At 50.3% G+C, this 8,461-nt stretch overlaps 1 long non-coding RNA gene across 1 annotated transcript; it reads right to left on the reverse strand.

Annotated features, from left to right (window-relative positions):
- LOC147965305 (uncharacterized) lies at window positions 1-7,016 on the reverse strand. The gene is made up of 4 exons (XR_015608257.1): window positions 6,755-7,016; window positions 5,538-5,606; window positions 2,308-3,935; window positions 1-2,274 (listed from the first exon to the last, which is right to left on the reverse strand). It is a non-coding gene; the product is annotated as an uncharacterized LOC147965305 (long non-coding RNA).
- Window positions 7,017-8,461: the final 1,445 nt, after the last annotated feature.

Consider the following 8,461-nt stretch of genomic DNA (forward strand, 5'->3'; position numbering starts at 1 on the left):
CGAAGGACTTGCCTCACTAGCGGTAGATCTTCACGAAGTAGGCGATCTCCTTGCCCTTACAAACTCCTTGGTTCAACTCCACAATCTTGTCGGAGGCTCCCAAGTGACACCTAGCCAATCTAGGAGACACCACTCTCCAAGAAGTAACAAATGGTGTGTAGGTAATGAACTCCTTGCTCTTGTGCTTCAAATGATAGTCTCCCCAACACTCAACTCTCTCTCATAGGATTTGGATTTGGTGGAAGGAAGATTTGAGTGGAAAGCAACTTGGGAAGGCTAGAGATCAAGATTCATATGGTAGGAATGGAATGTCTTGGTCTCAACACATGAGTAGGTGGTTCTCTCTCAGAACAAATGAGTTGGAATGATGTGTGTGTTCTGATGGCTCTCTCTTCGAATGAGAAAGAGGTGGAGGGGTATATATAGTCTCCACACAAAATCCAACCGTTACACACAATTTACCAATCTCGGTGGGATCGAATCAGAAAACTCGGTCTGACCGAAATAGTAAACCTAGTGACCGTTAGGAATTTCGGTGGGACTGACATGCAACTCGGTAGGACCGATTCGGTTAGGGTTTGGGCATAACGTAATCTCGGTGAGACCGATTACACAAACTCGGTGAGACCGAATTTGGTAATTAGCTAACCAGAGAGTTGGTCAGGCAAACTCGGTGGGACCGATTTGCTCTTTTGGTGAGACCGAGTGGAACTCGGTGAGACCGAAAAGTTACAAAGGGGAAACACCGAGTTTACATTGCAATCTCGGTGGGACCGATTCGCTCTTTCGGTGGGACCGAAAAGTTACGAAGGGGAAACAGAGAGTTTGCAACCCTATCTCGGTGAGACCGAGATCCTTATCGGTAGAACCGAATTGCTAGGGTTTGGCAGTGGCTTATGACAAATGAAACTCGGTAGTGCCGAATAGGAAGAATCGGTAGAACCGAGTTTGGCTTAGAGTTTAGGTCATATGTGGATATGGGAAAGTAGTTGAGGATTTTGGAGCATATCACTAAGCACATGAAGCAAGAGGCTCATTAAGCAACACCTCATCCCTCCTTAATAGTATTGGCTTTTGCTATGGACTCAATGTGATCTTAGATCACTAAAATATAAAATGAAGAGTCTTGAGCTTTTGAGCTTGAGCCAATCCATTGTCCTTAGCATTTTGAGGGTTCCACTTTCACATCCATGCCATGCCAATCATTGAGCTTTCCTGAAATAATTATCTTGGAATAGCATTAGCTCAATGAGCTATATGTTGTTATGAATTACCAAAACCACCTAGAGATAGTTGCACTTTCAACGACTTAAATGCAGACTCTGAAGCAGACTTCTTAGCTCTCAACTAATCACTCGGATCTGATGTCTTCTTGTATTCCTCCATTTCTATCGCTGCCATCTGTTCATCGGCAATCTTTGAGCCCTTCTGAAAGCACTCTTTTGCTCGCTACCGATTACCAGTGACTGTAATCATGCCCCTAGGACCAGGCATCTTGAGCTTGAGATACACATAACACGGTCGAGCCATGAAACGGGCATATGCAGTCCTGCCCAGGATAGCATGATAGGCACTGTGAAATCCACGACTTCAAATGTTAACTTTTCCTTCCGGTAATTCTTTGAATCGCCGAAAGCCACATCAAGGGTGATCTGGCCGAGTGAATCGGCTTTTTTTCTTGGTATTACTCCGTGAAACCGCATGTTACTCTCACTGAGCTTGGACATCGGAATGCCCATCCCTCGGAGGGTCTTAGCATATAAGATGTTCAATCCACTGCCACCATCCATCAAAACTTTGGTCAGTCGGGTGCCTCCAACGACCGGGTCGACCACCAACGCTTGCCTCCCAGGGGTGGCAACGTGCGGCGGGTGGTCTGACTGGTCGAATGTGATAGGAGTCTTTGACCATTTCAGATACGTCGGTGTTGCCGGAGCAACCATGTTCACTTCCCTGTTGATGAGTTTCAACATCAGCAAAAATCACCAAAGTGGAATTGATATTGGGAAAACCATCATCATCCTCTTCCTTGTCCTCATCTTTATCAGATTCTTGTTCCTTCTCGCTGTGTTGCTTTTCTCTGAACTACTGTATAAGGACTCGGCACTATCGAGTGGTATGCTTAGGATAGATGAGATTTCCCTCTTCATCCTTATTGATGTGAATGTGACATGGTAAATCCAACACGTCGTTCCCGGCTGCATCTTTCACCTTCTTAGGGGTCCAGGGCCCTTTAGGTTTTCCTTTAGTTTCTCCTTGGGTTGCAACTGCAACCTCTTTAGTTTCTCCTTGGGTTGCAACTGCAACCTCTCCAAGTGTCGTAGGCTCTGCTTTGCGCTTCTACTTTCGATTGGAAGTACCTCCTCCGGTGTCCTAGCCGACTGGTTTACTTTTGCCACTGCGAAGTCGGTCTTCTTCGCATTGGCGTACCGAGTGGCTATCTCCATCATTCGAGGCAAAGACATGTCTCATGTCCAACCGAATTTTAGGTTGAGCTAGCGGTACCGAACGCTCTCCTTGAAGGCGCAAACTGCTTGATGATGAGACACATTCTCTACAGTGTGGTGTAAAGTGGTCCACCTCTGGGTGTAATCCCTCAAAGTTTCATTTGGCTTTTGCACGCAGTGCTGCAATTCTGTCAATCCTGCTGGCCGTTTGCACGTGCCCTCAAACATTCTGACAAACACTCGGGCCAACTCTTCCGAGCTAAAAATACTGCCTAGGGCCAACTGATTCAACCAAGCTCTAGATGACCCTTCAAGCATCAGGGGGAGATGCTTCATGGCAACTTCATCATTTCCTCCACCGATCTGCACAGCCACTCGGTAATCTTCAAGCCAGGTGTCAGGCTTTGATTCACCAGTGAACTTACTGACCCCAGTCGCCAACCTGAGGTTGGGAGGGATCTCAGCAGCCCTGATGGCTCTGCTAAAACACTCGGGACCAGATACATGCACCCTGCTTCTAGTCGGGTGATCTCTGTCTTGCCCTTCCCTTTGTGCTCGATTCCTATCCACTAGACCTTGTACCAAAATGGACCTTGCGTCAAATCCTGGCTCTCTTGGGTCGACCGGCCTTCTCCGCTCTTCGCAGTACGGGCGCCTATCATCATAATGTCGGGGCACGTATGATTCGCCCCTCGGAGGGGGTGTAGGCACTCAACGGCAGTCATCGCGGTCGAGCCGATGATCTTGCTACTCATGGTTCCGACCCAAATACTGCCCTTGACGATGCCCACGTCCCTCACGCCACGGAGGAGATCTTAGGCTGTGAGCCGACTAAACGGTATCAGCCACCACAGATCTGCTATGTATCCTGTTGCACGCCTGAGAAACTACAGTGTTCTGCTCTCTCGCTGCTCGGAGCAGCACTCTGATATGCATTAAACCTCTACCAGCTTCTGACTGGGACGGCTGAATGGATTCTGGTATACGGGCCGTAGCAGTAAGATTCTGAATCGGAGTGCGATATACATGTGGTTCCGGTGGAAACAACTGCCACTGTCGTCGATTGGACCTGGGGATCTGTCGATGAGCGCGTGTGACGCCCTCGATTCGATCATACACTAATCGTACACGCAAATGTGTACGATCAAGATCAAGGACTCACGGGAAGATATCACAACACAACTTTAGACACAAATTAAAATAATACAAGCTTTATATTACAAGCCGGGGGCCTCGAGGGCTCGAATACATAAACTCGAAAACACAAGAGTCAGCGAAAGCAACAATATCTGAGTACAGACATAGGTTAGACAAGTCTGCCTTAAGAAGGCTAGCACAAAAGCAACATCGATAGAAAAGGCAAGGCCTCCTGCCTGGGAGAGCCTCCTAACTACTCCTGGTCGTCGGCGGCCTCCACGTAGTAGTAGGCACCCTCAGTGTAGTAGCAATCGTCGTCGAAGGTGGCGTCTAGATCCTGGGCTCCACCATCTGGTTGCATCAACCGAAAAGAAGAAGAAAGGGGAAAAGGGGGGAGCAAAGCAACCGTGAGTACTCATCCAAAGTACTCGCAAGCAAGGATCTACACTACATATGCATCGGTATCAACGAAAGGGGCTGTATCTGTGGACTGGACTGCAGAATGCCAGAAGAGAAGGGGAAAACCTAGCCTATCGAAGACTAGCATCTTCTGGAAACCACCAACTTGCAGCAACAGGAGGGAGTAGAGTAGCATAAAGTAAAGTAGTAGTAGTGTTATCAACCTCGGCCAGAGATCCTTTCTCGACTCCCCGCGAGAAATAAATCCCAGAGCCATACTATCCAGTTATCATCACAATCCAATTCTCATCACCATCCAGTTCTCATCACAAGTATCCAGTTCTAGTTGTATCAATCGAGATACAACTTCAAGTGTCCGTTACCGTAGGACAGGCTATCAATAGATGTTTTCTTCCCTGCAGGGGTGCACCAACTTACCCACCACGCTCGATTAACTCCGGCCGGACACACTTTCCTGGGTCATGCCCGGCCTCGGCCAAACAATACGCCGCAAACCGACATAGGCTTAATAGAGAGGTCAGCACGCTGGACTAAACCTATGCCCCCAGGGGTCATGGGCCATCTCCTCGAGAACTCCTGCATGTTGCGTGGGCGGCCGGTGAGCAGACCTAGCCACGTCCTTCAAAAAGGTAGGTGCTTGCCAGTCCAACCCGGCACGCGCCGCTCAGTCGCTGACGTCTATTAAGCTTTGGCTGATGTATACGACGCAGAACGCCCATACTATGCCCACGTGATGGTTAGTGCTATCAGGCCAGAGGCCCCTTGGATCAAATATCCAAATCGTAGTGGATTAGGAACGCGCGGTAACAAGCAGAGACTCACGAAAGATGTGACCCCGTTGCCCCGTCTCGAGGACTTGCGGCAAGGGCTAGGAATGCCCGGCCACGCCTCGTAATTATCTCGCGGGCACCCTCCAGGTCAACCTGACTCCACATCACTCGCAATTAAGCTCGTGCGGGTACCCCTCAGGGTTGACCCGTCTTTCCAAGTAACAGTGGTAAAGTCCAAGTATCTGTGTGTCCAAACATCAAGGGGGAAACCCGAGGAATCACCCCCGATGAATTCCACTAGATGTAATCATCAAGGTGAACCTAAGAGGAATCACCCCCGAGGTTCACGCTTGAGGGGTTGCACGACAGAGTCGTATCGGAAGTGGTTAAGGAGGAAATCACCCTCGATGACCACGACCGAATTGTTAACATCAGAAGTGCTGAAGAGGTCTCACCCTCGGTACTCGATAGTAACCCAGTAATGACGAACAACTAAGGGGAAAGTGATGTGCGGTGCCGTGGCCTGGTCTTCGATCCCGTTGATCGGGTCTTCGATGATGAAGCAGGGGCAACAAGGACAAGGTGGGGGGTCACTAACCAACCTATACTAAGCAGTTTAGGATAAGCAGGTAGGTAACAATGAGCAGGTTACAAAAGCAGGCTATGCATCAGAATAAGAGCAAACAATAACAGTAGCAAAATCTAATGCAAGCATGAGAGAATTGAATGGGCGATATCGGGATGATCAAAGGGGGGGGCTTGCCTGGTTGCTCTGGCAAGGAGGGGTCGTCGTCGACGTAGTCGGTCACAGGGGCGGCATCGGTTTTGGGGTCTAACGGAGAGAAGAGGGGGAAGAAACAGTAAATATAAAGCAAGCATAGCATCACAAAGCATAACATGGCAATAAGCTGTGTTGGGTGTGACCTAACGTATGGCTACACGACATAGGTGAAGGGGAAAATTCAACCGGGAATGTATTCCCGGTTCCGGACCTGTGTCAGACAGATGACCGGAGGGGAAATGTTCCATGTTCAGATAGTTAGAGGTATCTGACAGGTAAACGGATCGCATATTCGGATTCGTCTCGTCGTTCTGAGCAACTTTCATGTAGGAAGTAATTTCATCTGAGCTACGGTTTATTTTATATGATTTTTCAAAGTTTTAAAACATTTTTAGAATTTATTTAATTGATTTAATTCAATATTATCCAGAACAGTGCATGCTAACGTCAGCATGACGTCAGCAGTCAACAGGGGTGTTGACTGGTCAAACTGACGGTGGGTCCCACATGTCATAGGCTGAAGACTAACCATTTGTTAACATTTAATTAGCAGGTTAATTAGGGTTAATTAGTTAGCTAATTAATTAATTAATTTAACTAATTAATTAATTATTATTTTTAAAAGTTTTAGCAATATTCTGAAATTTCTGGATTTATCTTAATTCGAGTTGACCAAGTCAACTAGACTGGTCAAATGGGGAGGGTGTGGCCCACATGTCATAGGCAGCAACTAAAACATTCTAGTTAATTTAGATTAATTAGTCTAGGGGTCCACTTGTCATAGGCTAGTAGTTAAACTAACTAGTAGTTAGTCCCTAAGCTAATTACACACGCACGCGCACACACTACACGCACACACAACACACACCCACGGCCATGGCCATGGTCGTGCCCATCAGTAGCAGCAGCAGCTATAGCAGGGCAGCATCAGCTATAGCAAGAAGAGCAGCAGAGCTTCAGCGGCAAGGCAGCAGTAGCAACATCGCGGGCAGGCGCGGGCGACCGCACGGGACGCGGCCCGGGCATAGCCGGTGCACGACAAGCGGGACCACAGGCGTGTGGGGGCGCGTCAACCGCCGCGGTGACCGTGATGAGGGCGCACGGCGACTGCGGCTTTGGTCGGAAGAATGGGCGGCGTGGACGACGGCCTACGGCAGTAATCGAGGGAAGGGAGAGGGGGAGCAGCCGCGGGAGCTCACAAGGAAGGCCGGGGCGACTCGGGGAGGTGCACGGGGCGGCGAGGGTTGAGGAGGCCGACGGGGAGGACGACGAGGACGGGGCGTCAGCGTCGCGGCGTCGGGGAGGCGGAGACAGGGAGTCCGACGGGGGAGAGTTGGGGAAGCATCGAGCGACGGCGTCGGGAGCGTCTCCAGGGCGTCGTGGCGACGGGACTCGGGCGGCGGCGTCGGGGCACCCTCGGGGGCGTGCGGCAGAGGGTGGGGAAGGGGGCGCTCGGGGGGGAAAGGGGATCGACATTTAGGGTTTGCGGGGGTGGGAAGGGGATAAGTAGGTGGGGGTGGGACGGCCCATTCGGGCGGCTGAGGCCAGCTGGGCCACTTGGCCCAGCGAGGGGGCTCTGTTTTCTTTCCTTTTTTTTGTTTGCTCGTTTTTCTTTGTATGTAGTTTCTGGTTGTATTTTCTTTTTGGCACTAGCTGACTCTTGTAAAAGCATGTAGTTGGTCCCAATAATTAGTAAGCATTAATCCCTACTGCCACAAAGTTTCGGGGCCATAGGAAGCGGTTAGGATTTTTTTTGAAATTGAAAAGGGCAAGATAAATGCTACTGGACCACTAAATAAAATCCAGAGGCATTTTGGAAATTCAAAAGAGATAGGTTTCGACATGACAAATATCTGGGGATTATTTGCAACATCACAAACATTTTTGTTAGTATGACAGAAGAAGTAAATATTCGACTTGTATTTCAAAAGGAATTGGGTTTTGATTTAAATCAAGTGGCAATTTAGTTTGAAAAACATGATGACATGGCATCATTAAAGGGGAGATCACTGTAGCATGATTCTCGGGGTGTTACAGCGCGGTTGTCGAGTGCACGCTGAAGGTTCTCCATTCGGGTGCGCTCAGCCAAAGTGGCCAAACGCGCCGTCTCCAAGGCCCGAGCCTCGGAGGACTCGCCGACAACGGGCGTTTGGAGGGCCTCCATATTGCGGCGCCGAAGTTCCTCCCTCTGTTGAGAAGAGAGAGTTTCGGGGTGGTACTCTTCATGAACGCGCGACAAATCGCCACCTCTGTCGTCGCCGCCATTGCGACGCATGCCAGGCGGGCTGCTAGGTGTGTCGACCATCAGGACCTCCACCGCGGAGTCGCTGTTGTCGCACTCGGATAGGGTCTCGACGGAGCCAGTCGAACAAGCCATAGAGAGATTCATCGGGCTCGATTGCCGCGACTTGAGGGGTGGCCGACTGACGCGCCACCGCGTGCTTCACCCACCGCTGAAGCCGTGACCGACCGGATCGCTTGTGACGGCGAGTGACGGGGAGCGAAGATGCTGCGGGGGCCGACCGATACTGAGCCGACGACTGCCGCAGAAGGACGCCGCGAACACACGCGTGAAAGTGTGTCGCCCCGCGGACGAGGAGCGCCTCGACGTCGAGAGGAGCTTACTGAAGCCAAGCGGAGTCGTCGGCAATGAAAACGAGCATGCCGAGACGGATCTCGTGGCCCTCCGCCAAACCTCCGCCGGAAACCATGATGAAAGGACTCGGAGAAACCGCAACCTCACCGGAAAGTCACTAAGACACCTGCCCCACAGTGGGCGCCAACTGTCGTGGTTCTAAGTCTGACAGTAAAGTAGGGGGTAGGAATGTAGAGACAAGATCATAGCTACGGTGAGATTGTGCACGCAAGATGTACGAGTTCAGGCCCTTCGCCGTGGAAGTAATAGC

This window comes from Triticum urartu, chromosome 6A (assembly GCF_056163025.1).
Source record: "Triticum urartu cultivar PI428250 chromosome 6A, HENAU_Tu73, whole genome shotgun sequence".
NCBI classification, from domain to species: domain Eukaryota; kingdom Viridiplantae; phylum Streptophyta; class Magnoliopsida; order Poales; family Poaceae; genus Triticum; species Triticum urartu.